Source organism: Agelaius phoeniceus, chromosome 3 (genome assembly GCF_051311805.1).
Source record: "Agelaius phoeniceus isolate bAgePho1 chromosome 3, bAgePho1.hap1, whole genome shotgun sequence".
Lineage (NCBI taxonomy): Eukaryota > Metazoa > Chordata > Aves > Passeriformes > Icteridae > Agelaius > Agelaius phoeniceus.
In genome coordinates, this window is record NC_135267.1 from 106904040 (window position 1) to 106921828 (window position 17789).

Sequence of the window (17789 nt, forward strand, 5' to 3'; positions counted from 1 at the left end):
ATGGATGGATAAGGTTCTTCAGGCACAGCTGGCCACAAGAGCAAGGGTGGTTAACAGCTGGGTACAGTGATCCTAAAGGTCTTTTCCAAACTAAACAATTCTATAATTCCACAATAAGGAAGTTCCTTTAAAGTGAGAAAGAAGAGGAATGTATGAAGCTTTATTTTCAGGTGGAGAGGTAGGGAGTCATGCCCTGAGCACCCTGTTCTGGTTTACACTGCCTTGGGACTTGGCAAGGTCTTCAGAGATGCATATTTGTCCAGGACAAAGCCCCTAGGCAGAAATCAAAGCTTCACCCCAAATACAGCAAATGTGAATTTTAGCCTCCTTTTTTTCCCTTGTCCATAGGATTTTTCACTTATTTGACTCCTCTCTGCTCAGAAGGGGAGAAAATTAAAGCTGAAAGCGAGGACTCCAGGGGACTCATTAACTATCCAAGCCTAGGAACAGAGTTCTGCAAATGATGGACAATAGATGTCAAATTAATCTCAGCATGTTCCTACACAATACGAAGGTGAGGCTGAGCATGTCATCCTTAACAGCCATGCCATGTTCAAACAATACTGTCCATTAATTCCACAAATCACACACAGGCCCACAATTCTACAAAGGCTTTCAGAAGTCATTTTTCGCGGAATTTCCTGAGTGTCTCCTTTACCTATGTGGCTAATGGGCCATAAGAGTTATTGAAAGGTTGTTCTTTGCTGCTTCAGCCTTGTCCTTTACGTGTGTAGTGTGCACATTTTGCAGGCAGCACATTACAGTAAAGCTAACTCTCCTCACCTAGAATGAAGCCGAGGACAAATCCAGATGATGTTCAAATACAAACAAACAAATCCAGGGATGTTCAAATAAATATCTTCAGCTAATGTCCTTTGGACAAAATAGACCAAATATCCTAGTACAGACAAATTATATAAATTTCACATACTTTGGCAGGGAATCTGCCCTTGAAAAAATTAATCAAGATAGACAGATGGCCTTTGAATCCATGAGAGGCAGGGAAGGGGAGCTAATCAGAGTTATTTGGCACACAAATGTCTACAACATTCACTACCCTGAGAAAAGACAGGCTTGCACATCTGTACCTTCAGGTTCAACAGGTCCTACCTAAAGTGCCAGAGGCTGGGAAGGACTTTCAAAGAGAAATAACTTTTTGTGAGCCTCCTTTCTTCTGAGCCCTGTCAGAAAGACAAGACCTGGTTCATGAGAGCCCCCTTTTTCCTTTTTTAACAAAGACAGTCCAACAGAACCTGAACGAGAAGGGCAGAGCACATCCAGTGAGAGCAGCCACAGACAGCAGTCATCACTGAACACTTCTGTGCTGATGAGAAAGGTTCAAGGTCAAGCAAGGAAATGAGGTCAGTATCAGCAGGTACAGGACCAGGCACAGGCCTACCTAAAGCACAGCTCCAGAAAAGACCAAGAGGAAGAGTCTGAACTTAGGGCACCTTAAGGACAAAGTTTTTTCCCAATACCATGATCCCAGGTTACATCTGCACTGTATTGGAGCCACTCCTGAGAACAGCCATGGTCCCAGGAAGGGGGCAGAGTGTGCAGAACCCATTTTGCTTGCTCAGGTCCTGGCAGCACCAGAGGAAAAAGAAAGTAATGACATGGATGATTTTAACTGTTGACAAGGTAGGAGTCAGAATGACTTAGCAGAGATTAAAAGCGAACCCAGATCTCCTGAATCATAATTCTGTGTCTGGCTCAGGAACTCTGCCACAACACTTCCTTATATACCTTAAGGAAAAAAAAAAAGGTGGTTCTTAAGAGAAGTTCAGGGAAAAGATTTGTCTTGTCCCACCTCTTCCCAGATGGATGAAGTTATCCTTCTTCAAATAGGGAAAACAAGACTTTGAGAGTGCTTTGGTGTTCCTTTTATTAATAACAGAGCAGAAAAAAAAGATGTATGAGAACTGCAGAGGGAGAAGTCTGCAGGGCTGAAAGGACTAATTGGAGACAGATGTTCAGATACAGGCTCTTAGAAGCATGAAGATCAGCTAAGAACATCTGAAAATCTCTTGAAATTCTGAAAGAGGAAAATCAGATTTTAGTTCCGTGAACCCAGCTGCAGTCTTCAGTAATAAAACCCAACGCAGATCAGTAAACACGAATGTGGTCACAACTGACAGAAGACTTTATGCTGACACACCTGTGGATGCTCTCAGCAAGAAACCTGGGAGAGATTCAGCTCCTCTTATTATTCACTGCTTCACCCCACCACTGCCATCCTTGACTGTATGTTTATAACATCTGCCTAATCTTCCTTCACTTTCTCCTCCCAAGAACTCTGTTATCCCTTCTGTGACCACCACCCCCCCTGCCTGATTCAAAGGGTCTGCCTGACATTTACAGAATGTTAAACTCCTTCATTGCAGAAGGAGTGACAACAGACCAGAGTTGATTCCCCTTCCAACAAGCATGTGAAGAATTCCCCAAGTGGATGAAGACTTGACTTCATAAGCAGTGTGTGTGTAGGCTTTGATACACCCAGTGACCCCATATCCTCCCTGTCACCCTTTTGGTCTCAAGAACAAGCAGAAGTGCTGGATTGAGGCAACCCCGTGGTCTGGGACAGAAGACATGGATGGGACAGATGACTTATGGCTCCAGAGGAAGATCTGACCTGCCTTCTCATCACTCAGCCACACTGCTGCTCCACACAGACAACACCCCTGTGGGAATGGCATGGAACAGCTTCCTACCAGGGACCCCAAATTGAGCAATCCTCACTTGCCCTCTGAGCCAGTGCAGGGGAGGGCTGCAAGTGTTCCAGCAGGCAATGTGGAGGTGTGGGGATGCCCATGTCCCCAGGGTGATGCCCAGATAGAGGGGAGCAGCCTCTCCACCAGCTCTGCCTCCCTGGCAATTGCCTGACACCCCCCTGTCAGCAGGAACCCCGGGGAGCTCAGACCTTCACTGCTGCAAGCAGCACTGATCTTTCATGCTGCAAATGGGGCCATCAATCTCTGGCTAATGCAGCTTGTTAAAACAGCAGCCATCACTTTGATGAAGCAGCACAGTGAGAATGTCGTTTCCTAGCTGCCACTTTTAGGGAGATAAGCCCAGAGATCTCAGATAACCAAGATGTTACAGGAAACTTAAAAACGCAGTGGACAAACCTCACCTCACTATCTCTGTCCACTCTCAGGGGCTTTTTTTCCTCTTCTTTATATTCCTTTGGATGTTCTCTACATATGCTATAGTCACTCCTTCTTTCTTCCGTGTTTAGTGGAGGGGACTTTTACTCCATCTACTCAGAAACAGCATCTGTTATGTTCCTAAGTCAAATACATCCCAGTGGAATTGTAACTCTTTGTGGCTCATAAAACACACTGTGTGAAGTCCCAAATATGAGAAAGATTGCTTCAAGGAAATAGTACCACAGCACAGATGGGGTAAGTCAGAGCAGAAGATATCTGGACACAGAGATAGAGTTGATCTTTCTTTATAAGGACATTGTGCCTGCCTGTTCAATGCTAATGCCTCTCCCATCCAACATCTCTCTCCCCTATCTCTCCATCTTCAGTGTTTCCCTTTTGTTTGAGGCTCTCTGCCATCAGGCTTCCAATACTGTGAATTTCTTCCCAAACACTGGTTATTTTTGAAGCTGCTGATGTGACACAGCTCTAAACTTTTTACTTTTGGGGTGGGGGTTAATCATTGAAATTCAGATCTTTGCTATTAAAATCTATCAGACAACAAATGAATCAAGGTAATGAGACAAGACTGTCACTTTGTGGGAAATCAATGTCATGGTGCTTTAGAAGCAAATTCCACTTTACAGCCACATTAAAAGAACAAATCTATCTAGGCCTCTCGTTTCAGTGTTGATTTTGAGACATGCACCATCAAACACCACTATGCAGGCTGTGCAGAATATGAATACAAGCACACATCTTATGTTTGGAAGAGATGGTGCCAGACTGCACTTCCCAAGGCTTTTGGATGAAGGCTTCCTATTTTTTGGAGCTTACCAGTCACATTCAAAGTTTTCAGTAGAAAGAAATGGTCAGTGTTCAATGTGGTTACACAGGTGAGTAGATGTTATCTTGTCCCACAGCTATGGCAAGATGCTGAATCCTTGTTGGAAACAGGGATTCACCTGTCCTGCAGAAACCTGCAGTCCTTGTAAGAAATCCCCCAGGAAAGCCATTATGATACCCTAAAACAGAGTCCTGGTGAGGAACAACATTTCCTAAAGCTCACTCCAGGAAGTATCCTGTGAGCAGAAGTGTGATTCCACAGGCTTGAAGACTCAAGGGGTTTTTGCTCACCAGCCTCTTTGCCAGGTTTCCATCTCCTGGGTGTCTCCACACAGAATCTTAAAGATACAGATGCTCACAGAACACAGAACAACACAAAGAACAGTGCCTTTACTGGCCCCCACACCACCAGCAGCACTCACATGAGCAAAATCTGCAGCCCCACCTAAATGCAGTCTACCTTGGCAGCACAGAGTTCCTCTCTTCTCTGCTACAGAATCAAGCACAAATATCCTTTAGAAGTCCAGCACAGAGGGGCAGGTCTTCTTTTGGGTTTGTTGCTGTTGCTGTGGTTGCTTTGCTTGTTCTGTTTTTCCAAGCCAAATATTCAATAGATCTTCTCCTTTGTCACAGGGTGTGGTTTTTGCAAGTCACCTTTGAAGTGAAGACTTTAGAGGTGGGTGTCTGCTCTCTATCCACCTGGAAACCTGCAGCCAGGCCCATCAGATGGGCTGAAAAAACCCACAAAAGCTGTGGTGATTATTAGCCATGGGGACTCCTGTTTGGGGGTTAAACACCTTGGGTCAGGAATGGCAGCAGCACCAAGCATGAGGCTGCCCATTCCCTTCAGGGAATGTACAGCAAGGGAATCTGGGTCTCCAGGCTCTCACACAGACAAAATACCTGGAGCTTCCTGTTAAAGAAGCTTTGCTTTAGCAGCTTTTGGAAAAGACCCTGCTGGTTTTTTGTCTGTGAGCTACAGTCATCAGCCCAAAGATGATAAAACATTCAGAAGGACTGGAGGGCAGCTCTTTCTTGTGCAGCACCAGCTGATTGATTCAGTGTAAACACTGAGAAATACAGCTACCCCTCTGCAGTGAGATTTTGGACCTGTGCTTTGAATTAATCTCTTTGGAGAATGCATGGAATCGTTTTAAAAACAAACCCAAGCACCAAGGCAAGAGTTCAGTATCATTGCAGGAAAACCTCAGGGAAACTTTTTCCCTGGCAAGACCTCCTGTGTGCTCTCTGCTTAGGCACAGAAAGCAGGTAAACACATGTCCTCAAAGTGGGTGTGTGCCTTAGGATGGGACTCCAGGAGGAGTCCAGATCCTGTAAGTTGCATCATATAAGAAGGCTGGAGTCCCTCCCTGCTCAGAGGCCATTGCAGCATCAGGACCTCTTTGTATAGCAAGATGAATAATTTCAGGGAGCAGACCCAGAGCAGTGGTGACTGTCTGTGTCACAGTTTGATGACACAGAGACAGAACTTCCTCTCTGTTCCAGCAAATTGCTCTCAATGCCAACTGTCCAAGGTCCAGCCCAACCCCACACACCTTAACTCTAAATGATGCTGGTTATTTTCCTAGCAAAAAATTCACAGGCTTCACACTTCCTTAATGTGAAAAACGCCTATTTTATGGTTGGCTTTTCTCAAATATTGAAATGAATATTATATGTGTTATGTTAGAAAGTTATGCTGTATTAATTTTCTTAAGTAGTGTGTTAAATAGTTTTAGGTTATAACATGATGTTAAAATAGAAACTATGCTATGTAAGATACTTTTTTTAAAAGAGAGGACTGGCACTGAGATAGCAGCCACAGGACACCTAAATCTTTCAGAGAAAGAGAATTTATTGCTCCTTTATCGAGTTCTTCCTGCCTTGCTCAGGATTGAAGATGCCGTTAGGATTCAGAGGAAGAAGCTGACACTGACCAGACAGAATCCTGTGTTTGAATGGAATTCATGCATCATGGATGAGGTGTATGAATATGCAACAGGCTGCTGCTTTTAAGGGTTAATTCTCTGTTAATGTGGGTCCTTTTTCAGGCTTGTGCTGCCCAGAAAGAGTACCCAGACTGTCTGTAACTCTTTGTTTCTGTTGTCTCATATTGTCCTAATACAAGTTGTCCAAATTATTATTACTCTAATTATATTACTATTTTTATAGCCATTTTATTCCTATTAAACTTTTAAAATTTTAGAAACAAGTGATTGGCATTTTTCACACTTCCCGAGGAGCTTTGCCCTGCAGATGAGTTTAAAACATTCTGCCATGGCCAATGGGTCACACGAAACACTGCTGTCCCCCCTGGCTTTCCCTGCTGCCAGCCCACTGGCTAAAGTGGGAGCCTCTTTGGGCCAGATGCTGATGTTTTTATTCACAGCCATTTCCTCCTTTCTTGCAGACTCAGAATTGAAACCTTGGTGCAGGGAAGTCCCCAGAAATCTGGGTAAAACTTTAGATGCCATGGGATGGAGAGAGAGAAATGGGAAGCAGCCCAACACGCGGGATCCTGTGTGTCCCTCCACAGGAACCCCAGCAGGGGAACATGTAAATCACACAAACATGATTTACAATTAAACACCTCTCTGAATTTCAGTGACCCCAATTTGTACCTAACCACTGGCATTTTAATGGGCACTGTATAATTAGTGAGTAAAAATTATTTTACGTCTATTACCATGAAAATGGGAAGGGACTTTACTGTCTGGTAATTAAAATCTTATCCCTTTTGGTAGCATACAGAATCAAGGAACAGGCATTTTTGCTTAGGGTATAGAACCAAATTGCACAAGCAGTAACTGTGCTTTATCTCTTGGTAATGCAAAATAAAAGATTCAGATCTAACTTTACAAAAGGCAGCAGTAATCAAAAGCCAGCACAGACTCTTATCAAACATTTCAAATATGCTAATATTTATTGACCTTTTTTTTGTGTCTCTCATTTTTTTTCTGAGATGTTTTACTTATTTTAATGGTCTGATGGTAAAATGGAGATGAAAATGCAGACAAAAATTACTCAGAGTTTCTCTTAAAGTTTGCTCAATGTGACTACCAAAAAGATCTGTGTGTACCATGTGCACATGGGTCAGAGTTTTGGGGTTTCATTATTCCCAGCGCAGATAGACCAAAATATGAAAAAGAAAACTGCAAAAGAGAAGGTAAAATTACAACAAGAGAGTTCCCAGAGCTGTGCTCATTTTGAATCAGGAAACCACACCAGTAATATCCCATTCCAAAGGCCCCAGCACCGTGCAACAGCTCCTGCAGTGTTGGATGAGAAGGGGAAGGTCTGGCTGGGTTGGACCCACTGCTCATCAATAAGGCTGAAACAGCCCCTGCACTCGGCCTTCCAGGATCCAAGTGTCCTTCCATCTGTGCTTCTCAAGGCATGGAGTGCTGCCAGTCTGAGACCACCAGCATAACAAGGACATGAAACTGCTGGAGGAGATCTGGAGGAGGCCAAGATGCTCAGAGGACTGCAACACCTCTCCTGTGAAGACAGACTGAGAGGTCTGGCGTTGCTCAGCCTGGAGAAGAGAAGGCTCCAGGAAGATCTTCTAGCAGCCTTCCAGTACTGAAAGGGGGGCTGCAAGAGATCTGAAGGACTTCTGACAAGGGACATATAGTGACAGGACCAGGAGGAATAGCGTTAAATGGGAAGAAAGTAGGTTTAGATAAAATGTTGGGAAGAAATAGTTTCCAGGGAGGATGGTGAGACACTGGCACAGGTTGCCCAGAGCAGCTGGGATGTCCCATCCCTGGAAATGTTAAGGCCAGGCTGGATAAGGCTTTAAGCAGCCTGGACTAGTGGAATGTGTCCCTGCCCATGCCAGAGGGGTTAGAACTAGTTGATCTTTAATGTCCCTTCAGACCCAAACCATTCTATGATTCCATGATAAAAACATTTCTTTGAAACCACCTAATTTAAACCTTCTCAAATGCAATTTTGCTTTTATTAAGCAAAGCTTTGCACACTGATGGAAAGAGTCCAGAGCTTGCATTCATAAAGTTAAGTTATTGCTACCAATAAAAATAAATAGATGGCAATTACTGAGGAATTACATTTAGAGCAAAAACGACTGAATTTATTACCCCTCTGAATATGTGCAGCATAATATGCAGCAAAACAGAAGTTTGAGGAGAAGAAGTGGGCAAAGAAACTTCCCTTTCTCTTTAATGATGAATCCAAGCTCCCCCAACATCTGAAATCTGAAGCTGTGTGTGAAGAGGGCCTCTAGGTACAGCACTCATGTGCAGATAACAGCAAGTGGTTCAGTGAGGGGTGTAATGCAAAAAGAGCAGAGACAGCTCTGCATTAAATGAGAACACCAGGCTGAGAAAAATCCTATTAGAGAGATGACTTCTGTTAAACTTTATCCTCTACAACCAACAGGCTTTAGTCAAAGCCCACTGACGTTCTTCCCACTGGTGCACCCAAGCTCTGGCCACCAAGCCTCGTTGCAGGTCAGAGCCCTTTTCTTTGCCTGTGGAGTGTAATTCATGTGGAACTCACTTGAAAAGTGGACAAGGTTATCAAGCCCAAAAGTACTTCCAAGGGTGTGTATGTGTGCCTGCACTTCAGGAGGAAAAAAATCAAGTTTCTGGTGTAAAAGCATGACTGCAGCTTTTATCAGCTTTTCTGCCTGTGGGCACTGTGCTGTAATGGGAATGAGAAGCAAGCAGAGGATGCTCCCACACAGTACAGCCCAGACCATTCTCAGATTAATAATGACAGATTCCAACACACATTCTTCTAATACAATATTGCTAAAATAGAAACTTTTTTTTTTTTTTAAGAGCATTTAAAAGCTGGGAAATTTTAAATGATAGTTCCCCCAAGTTACCTCTGACTGTACTCTCAGGAAATCACATCTAACTGCTGTGGAAATATGAGGTACATTTTTCTCTAAAGTGATAATAGTTTCCTGGTTAGGAAGTGGCAGTGCAATAGCTTACAAAAGGTGTTCTGAAACAGCTTCCAGATAATGTCCTTGAAAAATGAGGGACTCTCCAAAACCAAAATTGGCACAGATTATCTTGCATATGCTGTCTCAAGAGTAGAGACCCTTGCTCCCACCCAACTCACCCAGGGATGCAGCTCTGGGGGAGACTGGTGTGCAGGGCTTTGGTTTATCTGTGAAATGCCTGGTTTCAGCTCAGCTTCCTCACTTCCTTAATCCTGTTCATCCTTTCTCTTCCAGACATATTCAGGCAGAGGTGGGCTCTGTCCTAGGAGCCTCACTGAGGAGGTGCAGCACTTGCCACACACAGACTGATTGCTTGGTCCCCTTGTACCTAATACCCCTGCATGAAGTCCCAGAATTCTCTTGCCTTTGTGCTGGCAGGCTGTTAAAGACATGTCCCTTTAATTTAAAGGCTCACATTGATAGAGAAGTCAGTCCCTTGGCAATCAGGCTGATTGCTCCCTCTCTCTCTCAAATCTACATTATATTTCTACATTGATTCTCGCTGACTTCAATTTCCAGTCACTGGGTATTACATCCTTTCCTATTAAGAAGCCCTCTAACACCTCTTCTCCCTGGGCAGTCATTTCATCAGGTTCTTTGTGGCACACTAAATAGGCTGGCAGCCTTATTTAGGCACCACAATACAGCTGGTCCCAGCCCTGACCCTGCTCCTCCTGCTCTGCAGTTCCTTAATTTCAGGATAATATCTGGCTCCTATTTGTCCAAGACTAGAGCAAAAAGGGACATGCAGGAACCTTGCATGCAGAACTCTGTTGCTTATCCCTCTACAGATGACAGACAATGAAAAAGGATCAAATGGGAGCTGACTTAGGAGTCACAGACCCTGTAGATGAAGAGACAGCCCTGCCCTCTTTTTACTCATTGGCATTCTTGCAGGTCTGCAGAGTTCAGCAGTGTGCTCCTAGAGCTGAGGCTGGGCAGACACATCAAGGTACTGGAGGTGATTTACCATTTGGCACCAATTCTGTCTAAGGGAAGTGCAAAACTGCACTTATGTCAACAGGAGCTCAGGTTCAGCTCAGCTCCAAGTGCTTTTCTGAAAGATACAGCTCCCATTCCACACCTGGGAGGCCAGGGGAGGAAAATGAACTCCTTTGCTTCTGAATGAATCCCCAAAATGTCTCACCTTCTGTGCCAATCTCTGCCTGCTCCAAGGTGCTGTCCAAGGTCTCCTGGCCACATTTACCAGCCTTAAGAGGAATTCACAGGACACACAAGGCTGCAGTTCCCCTCTCCTCTGGCTCATTATTGTGCTCCTGTGATGATGCTGGGCTGCCCAGCAAGAAGGAGGAGAAGAGCAACCTCCTTGGGTGTCCAGGGAATTTTTCTCACACCTCAGAATCCATTTTAACTTTTCCCAGCTCTTTCCATCTCACACAGAAAATCTGCAGGGCCTCACTTCACCCCATTGCATTACTCACCCTGGTGATGGGTCTCCCCTGGCAGCTTGTGACAAAGCCATTCTGTTCTGTGGGGGAAAGCTCTTCCTGACTGAGAGAGCAGCTCACTGATCTCTGCTCAGACTCTCAGTCTGGCATCCCATTGTCTCAGAGAGGTCAGCAGTCTGAAGAAAGAGAAACAAATGGGAAAACCTGATCACTGCAGCAGCTTGGGAGGTGGGAGAGGGTCAGCTTCAAGGAAGTCTGTTCTCCTCCTGCATCTCTGCTCCCTCTGCCAGAGATAACAGACATCTTTTATGAAAAATCCTTTCCTTAGGATTTTTCCTCCTGAGAAGCTGAGAGGCCTCAGAAACAAAATGTAAACTTTGATTATCTGCTGCTGTGGAATGCAACAGGTGGATCTGTGATTGGTCTCATGTGGTTGTTTCTAATTAATGACCAATCACAGCCCAGCTGGCTTAGACACAGAGCCCAAGCCACAAACCTTTGTTATCATTCCTTTCTACTCTTAGCTAACCTTCTGATGAAACCTTTTCTTCTATTCTTTTAGTATAGTTTTAATGTAATATATATCATAAAATAATAAATCAGCCTCCTGAAACATGGAGTCAGATCCTGGTCTCTTCCCTCATCCAAGAACCCTGTGAACACTGTCACAATAACTCCTTACTTTTCAGTTTTCACCCTCAAGCACAGCCCAGAAAAGCCAATTTGAAGGACTGCAGGGCAGCACCACTGACACACAGCTTCCCACCCCACCAGTCTTATACAGAAAATACATCTTTGAGCCAGAGCAAGAACTCTGGTCATGGGCCCAGGGGGAAGTGATGGGGCTTGGCTGCACCTAGGGCACACACTGCAAAATGAGGCACTACTAAATGTGCTGGAAAACCAAGAGAGCCCCAGAGGGAGATCAAAGTTAACACACAGCTTGACCCTTTTCCATACCCTGCACACAGCATGTGTTAGAACAACTCCCCTGATGCACTGCAGCAGCCCTGCTTAATGGCAGCACAATCCAAAGCACTCTCACTTGCTCTGGCTGTGTATTGCTTATAGAAAACAGAAAAAAAAATAATCTAAGGCACCTGAAAGAGCTCATTTCACAGCAATATATTTTGACATTGCAACAAAACACCGACAGAAAATTCCCAAGCAGCCTCTCTAGCATGGCTAAATTCATTCTGCCAGTACACAACAGCCAGCTGCACTTGTTCATTCCAAAAGAAATGCAGAAATCTCACAGGACCTCTGGACAAGGTAAAAAGACATCCCATTGTTCTCTGACCAGCACTGCACGGCTCACACAGTGCTCTGAAGGAGGGAGGCTTAGTGGCATTTCTGGATCCTTTTATAAAACTTAAGCACAGCTGTTCCTTCTTTGTTAACTGCCTGGATTTCTTCATAGGCACTGCAAAAGCAGGGGCTGCTCATAACTGCCCCCTCAGGTGGAGCTGCTTTTGAGAAGTCCCTTTTGTCTGCAGACAAGGGCTTTGAAGCTTTCACTTCATGCCTGTGATTAAAACCTCCTCAGCCTTTCAGCAGGAGAGGAAGGACAGGGATTCCAATTGCTGAGAAACAGCAATTTTGCAGTCAGGGGAAAATCATTAAGCCCTGATTGATTCTTCACTTTTTTCCCTATAGAACCACATTTTTTTTTCAGCAATGGATTTCAGCAGGTAGCAATTGTGTGGCTGTTCAGCCTCTGCCCAAACTACAGGGAGAAGCAGAGTGGCTGGGATTGGAGGGGGGATTTCATTTGCTGCCCTCAGCCTGGGCACCACATGTGCCTAAAGCAGCGAGGGCAAGCACACAGCTCTGCTTGGTTTAAATTTTATTTAGGAGCTGGTTTTCTGCTCTCTACAGGAAACCATTCTCCAGCACCATCCTCATAGCCCAGAGAGCATTTTTCATGTGCTGGTGTTGCCACCTGTGTATGAGAGCACATCTCAGCCCTCCTTTGGATCTGCTGGTGGTTGCTCCTATAGATTGAAGAAGCAGGGAAGAGCTGGCATTGCTGGTGAGAGGGAGCAGAGCTCAGCAGAGGCAGACTGGGGCTGTCAGATCCAACTCTCACCAGCACTGAGGAGCTGGGTACCTGCCAGGCAGAGGAGCTCCACCAGGTTGTGGAAGGGATTTTCAAACACAGCTGGAGAGCACAGATTTTTCTCCCCTCACACTGGGAGACCTGCAGCACACACTGCATTGCAGACACAGGCCTGCAGTGCTGTGCCTCTCTGTGTCTTGCACTTGCTTTCTCATGGCTTGTGCTAGGAGTGATCCTGAATACCCCACACCCAGCATCCATCTGGTCCTGAGAGCTGCCATCCTGAGGCAGCCTCTCACTGCCACCCCTGCTTTGGCCACCTGGATGGCTTTTCAGCAGCTCTAACCCTCTGCAGCTTCCCCAAGGGTCACTTTCCAAGGTGATAACACCCATTTCACCAGGTTGGTCTCCAAAGAGGACCCCAGCCAGCTGACTGAGCCAATGCTTCCAGGCATCTGGGCTCTTCAGTTGCAGGGGGAAGGGATGGGAGGTTTGTTCGTGTCAAAATCAACAAAACAGCCACAAGGTAAAACATGGAGGGGTCTTCACCTATATCACAGCCCCCTGCAGTGCAATCCATAGGCCATCTCTCACATCAGATGGCAGTGCTGCTGGCAGATAAACTAAATAATGGCACTGTTGTGTCCCCTACTCCTGCCTCAGCCAAGTTATTTCCTCTTCACATCTCTCCTCTAAAAATGTATGGTAACCAGATTATCCTGAAGCCTCCCAGACTGCTTTAATATTGGATAGAAATTCAGAAGTTATTGCAGGTAGGAAAACAACAAAAAAAACCCAACAGATGCAACTGCATGAGCCTCAATTCCCTTGAAAAGTCACAGTTCCTTATGCAGTGGAGGCACAGGAGAGAGAGGCTGAGCTACAGAGCACCTGGCAGGAAAAGCAAGCAGACAAACTCTCTGCTGGGAGGCCAACCCACCAGTTTTTCCCATGCATCCTCTTGTTGCTGTGTCCATGGACACAAATTCCCAAATGGGGCCACCAGCACTGGCCCAGTGCTCCTTCCCCTTGCACCTCACCAAACTTGCTCAGCCACACCCTGCTCAGAAGGGTGTCAAGTGTCCTGTGGCTTGTCAGGGTGGTTTCCCACTTTCAAAAGCTGGGCTGGGAGGTGTTCCTGCTGTAGGAAGGTAGAGGAGCAGCTGAATTCTTGGTCCTGGTGCTTCTTCCTTGAACTATTCTTTCTCTGGACCTCAGCATATTTTTTATATTCTTTATATGCTGGTGGTGGAGAGAGACAGGGTGACTGACTTGGTGATTAGAATCTGATTATATTGTGGGATACAAGCACTTATATACTATTTTAGGGAGACTAGTGATGCTACTACTACAATGATTAGGTTGAAATCACATACACAAATGTATGCATATAACAACATCTCTTGCTTGCAGAGTTTAATGGGATTTTCTTTTTCTGGTAAACCTGTCTGATTAAATCTTCTTGCAATCTAGGTCTAATTTTCAAAGTTCCATTTGCTTTTGCCAAGGCATGCTGTTATCAAATCTCTTATGTTAACTAGGTATAAAGTCCATCATCTGTCTTGTGTCTCCTAACATCCCAACATCTCCCCCTTTCCTTTCGACTAAAAGTACTCTTTTATTCTTTATCCCCAACTGAATTCTTTATCCTGGTGCTTCTTCCTAGAACTATCCTTTCTCTGCACCTCAACATATTTTTTATATTCTTTATCCCCAACTGAATTCTTTATCCTGGTGCTTCTTCCTAGAACTATCCTTTCTCTGGACCTCAACATATTTTTTATATTATTTATATTCTTTATCCTCAGCTGAATTCTTTATCCTTCTTCCTTGAACTATCCTTTCTCTGGACCTCAACATATTTTGCCCTTGCAAAGTGCAGATCTCCAGTATGGAGTATCTTGCTCAAACCCTTCATTAAACCAACACCAAAAAATTAGCTGTCCTAGAGGTCTGATGAAAGCCCAGAAAATGTTAAAAAGATTTAAAGGAAAAAACCCCACAACTATTGACAGGGGTAAATGCATCTTAATTAAAGCCTTGGAATGCTCAATTCAAAGACACTCCAGTCATCCTCCAGCTCCCTGCAAATGGTAATGAGATTAGTTTTTCCTACAGTCCCCACTGATCCACGAAGTACAAAAAGGGAGTGGGAACTGAAAATGAAATATTGTGGGTGCAGGGCTAGGTGCTGATTGCATTTACAGGAGTGTAATTGCAACAGGATCCCTTGCAGATCCTGCTGGCATTGTTCCAGGAAGCTTGGTAGCAACTGCTGGGTTGTGCTGCAGGGACAAATGCCTGGCCCTAAATAACTGAAGCAGAAAGTGATGATGAGGAAATCCACGTCATGTTCCAAATGAAAATCAAATATCAGGTACAGTGGCTTTTCTGCTTCTTCAGTCCAAAGGAGGGTAAAATTACATCCTTGATTTATGAATAATAGAAGTTTGGTTGGCTTTTTCTATTTTAATCTAAAGAGTCCCCAGAGTTGCACTGTTGCCAAAGCCTCTTGTAACTCAGGCCAACAGTGAGAGAGAGAGAATGTAACAACCCAGCAAATTCCCTTGCAGCAAACAGAGCAGCCTTGGTATCCCAAGGCTTGCAATAAACATCCCCTACTCACACCAAAAAAAACCAAACACGAGGCTTCTTCATGTGTGCAAGTCTTTCAAGATCTATATAATCCATCTTAATGCAGAAAGATCACAAGTTTGACTTAGACTGGGTCAGGGGGTAGCTATTTGCTTGAAGCAAACGCTCTGTTTACCCTGGGATAATCTGTGAGGGTTTCTTATGCTCATCCTCTCCCTGCTCGGGATGCCTGCTCACACACTGGGAAATTCAGTGAGTGAAATCTACTCCACAAAGTGCCCCACATGCCCTGGGCTGGTGTAGAGGAGATCCACACACACTTTCCAGGGAAAGGGGATGCAATTCCTGTCAGTGACCTTCAATGGTCAGTGACACCTGCTTGGAACGAGACTTTGCAAAGGGACAACCATCACAGTCTCCAGCTGCTGGTTTACTCCACGGCACAAAATTTCCCAAAGGAAAAATAACAGGTATATGTGTACATTGTGGCCTTAGAGGGGTTTGATGCTATTTGGCTCTTATTGGGGAGGGTGGGGGGGTTGGTGGGATTTTTGGTTTCATGTTCTTTGTGGTTTTTTACATAATACCACTTAGCACTATTAATACTGCTGCTCATTAGTGAGCACTCTGTTACTTCCTAGGAGTAAAGAGCTAGAGAAACCTCCTCAACAAAATCATAAAAGGGGCCCTAGAAAAAGTTGAAATGGAAGAGCTGTAATTGATCAATTTTTATTTGGAAAGAAGGGGCAAGGTAAGAAGACAGGAAAAAATGTGTCACCTGAAGACACATGCTGCTTTTTTGAAATGGCTGTCAGGGTTTATTATAGAATCATAGAATGGTTTGGGATGAAAGGGGCTTTAAAGGTCACCCAGTTCCAACCCCCTGCCACAGGCAGGGACACATTCTACCAGGACAGGTTGCTTAAAGCCCCATCCAGCCTGGCCTTGAACACTTGCAGGGATGGTGCATTCACAGTGCCCCTGGGAAACCTGTGCCAGTGCCTCACAGCAAAGAATTTCTTCCCAATATCTAATCTAAAACTGACTTCAGTCAGTTTAGAGCCATTGCTTATGGATCTGTCACTGCATCAAAAATCCCTCTCCCAGCTCTCTTTTAGGCCCCCTTTAGGTACTTGAAGGCTGCTCTAGGGTACTCTAAACATTTTGCCAATACTTGTTGATTTTCAAAAGATGCCAGTAAAGAGGTTTTTTTTTAGTTGTTTTGACCCCTTGAGAACAAACATCCTGTTGGCATTTCTCCCATGCCTCTATCTTAGAGTAAATGAAAACCCATAAGCCCTTTTAAGTGTCCCATCAAGCAAGTTTTGGGGCCTCACAGGGTCCCAACCACCTCCTTCTTGCACATTAGAGCACCTGACTATGGGCTTAGAAAGATACTCACCAGAACCTGTCAGCAAGGCATCAAATGTAGAGAACAGCTCTTCAGGAGAAAGGGGGCAGCTGAAGACACCTGATGGAGTCCCTGCCTGTGTCACAGTCATGGGTCAGGCTGCCATGAGAGCTCAAAAAAATAAAAGGAGGGAGAGTTATTAAAATCCCCTCAACAAAATCCCTTCTCATTCTGTGTCAATGTTTTCCACAGGCTTAGGAGTCTGATTCAGCAGCCTATGCAAGAAGGACTGATGATCAGAGTGACACACCATGCTTGACCCATTCTTTTTCTGTGGGACATTTGAAAAGAGGATTTATCTAATCCCTTCCTACAACCAAATATTAAGAATATTTTCCTGCAGCCCGCAGTGCCCTGCATTAGGACTTTACCTGAGGCCATAAGATGGCTCTGCTCAAAAAAGGGGCATTGCTGGAGCAAGTGAAAGGCAGCCATCACCTTCCTGTTCACCTGAAACATATTCACACACACAAACAGAGTGAGGTCCATCCCTCTCAGCCCTCCAGTGAGACAACACTTCATCTCCCAGTCTCCTGAATCTGTCTGCTGGTTATTTCAGCTGCCCCACAAAGTCTGGCAACCAAGCCCTTTCCCTGGTCCTTCAAGCTACTCAGCATGGGCCAGCGCTGCCTAGAGAGGATCTTCTAGAAACCAAGAACTTACACTGAATAATTCAACCACAGAGCTAAAAAGCTCTGCAAGTCACAGAGAGACAAAATACCCCTCTCCCCCTGTTTGTCCTCTTTCTAGATATCACCTAGAAAAAACTGATCCCCTCCAATGCCACCCTTTCCTGTTGTCATAACACCTTTTATAAATGGAGGGTGTGATGCTCTACCACCAAACCCAAAATGTTTTCCCCACTGGCTTTGTTCCACACAGCCCCCTTGGGTAGGTACCCCTAAAATTTCCCTGTCTCCCTAACCCAAACCCCACATCTCCACATCAGGGGAGGCAAGAGCCTGGACCCATCATCTCTGTCAGGTGTCCACACACAGATGCACAAATGCAAGCCAAGAGACACATCCCCAGGGCTCATTAACTGTTTCTTAAATATGAATTTTCCCCATGATCCTTAAAGCACATGACTGTAACTCTGCTCACCTCCACACCCCTTTCCAGTATCACATGTATTTGTCCACACTTTTGCTCTTGAGGATCACAAAGCAAAAGTCCCTGTCTCATGCAAGGCTGGTGCTGCTGTCACCAAGCCACAGCTTTGTGGCTGGGCTTCGAGGTATGTGGTCATCAGCAGGAAACAAAGTCTGCATCACAGCTGTGATGATTCAGGGGGTTTTAGGGTGGGTTTTTTTCGTCACCACCAGCCAATAAGAGCACTCACAGAAGC

The 17789-nt window shown here is 45.0% G+C and overlaps 1 long non-coding RNA gene across 1 annotated transcript in view; it reads right to left on the reverse strand.

The window, feature by feature from the left end:
- LOC143693628 (uncharacterized) overlaps positions 1 to 17753 on the reverse strand; it is a 37672-nt gene extending 19919 nt beyond the window's left edge. Inside the window, exons 1-3 of the long non-coding RNA XR_013181542.1 lie at positions 17546 to 17753; positions 16433 to 16552; positions 10410 to 10552 (exon numbers count right to left, since the gene is read on the reverse strand). This is a non-coding gene — a long non-coding RNA (uncharacterized LOC143693628). The remainder of the gene's footprint in view (positions 1 to 10409; positions 10553 to 16432; positions 16553 to 17545) is intronic.
- Positions 17754 to 17789: the final 36 nt, after the last annotated feature.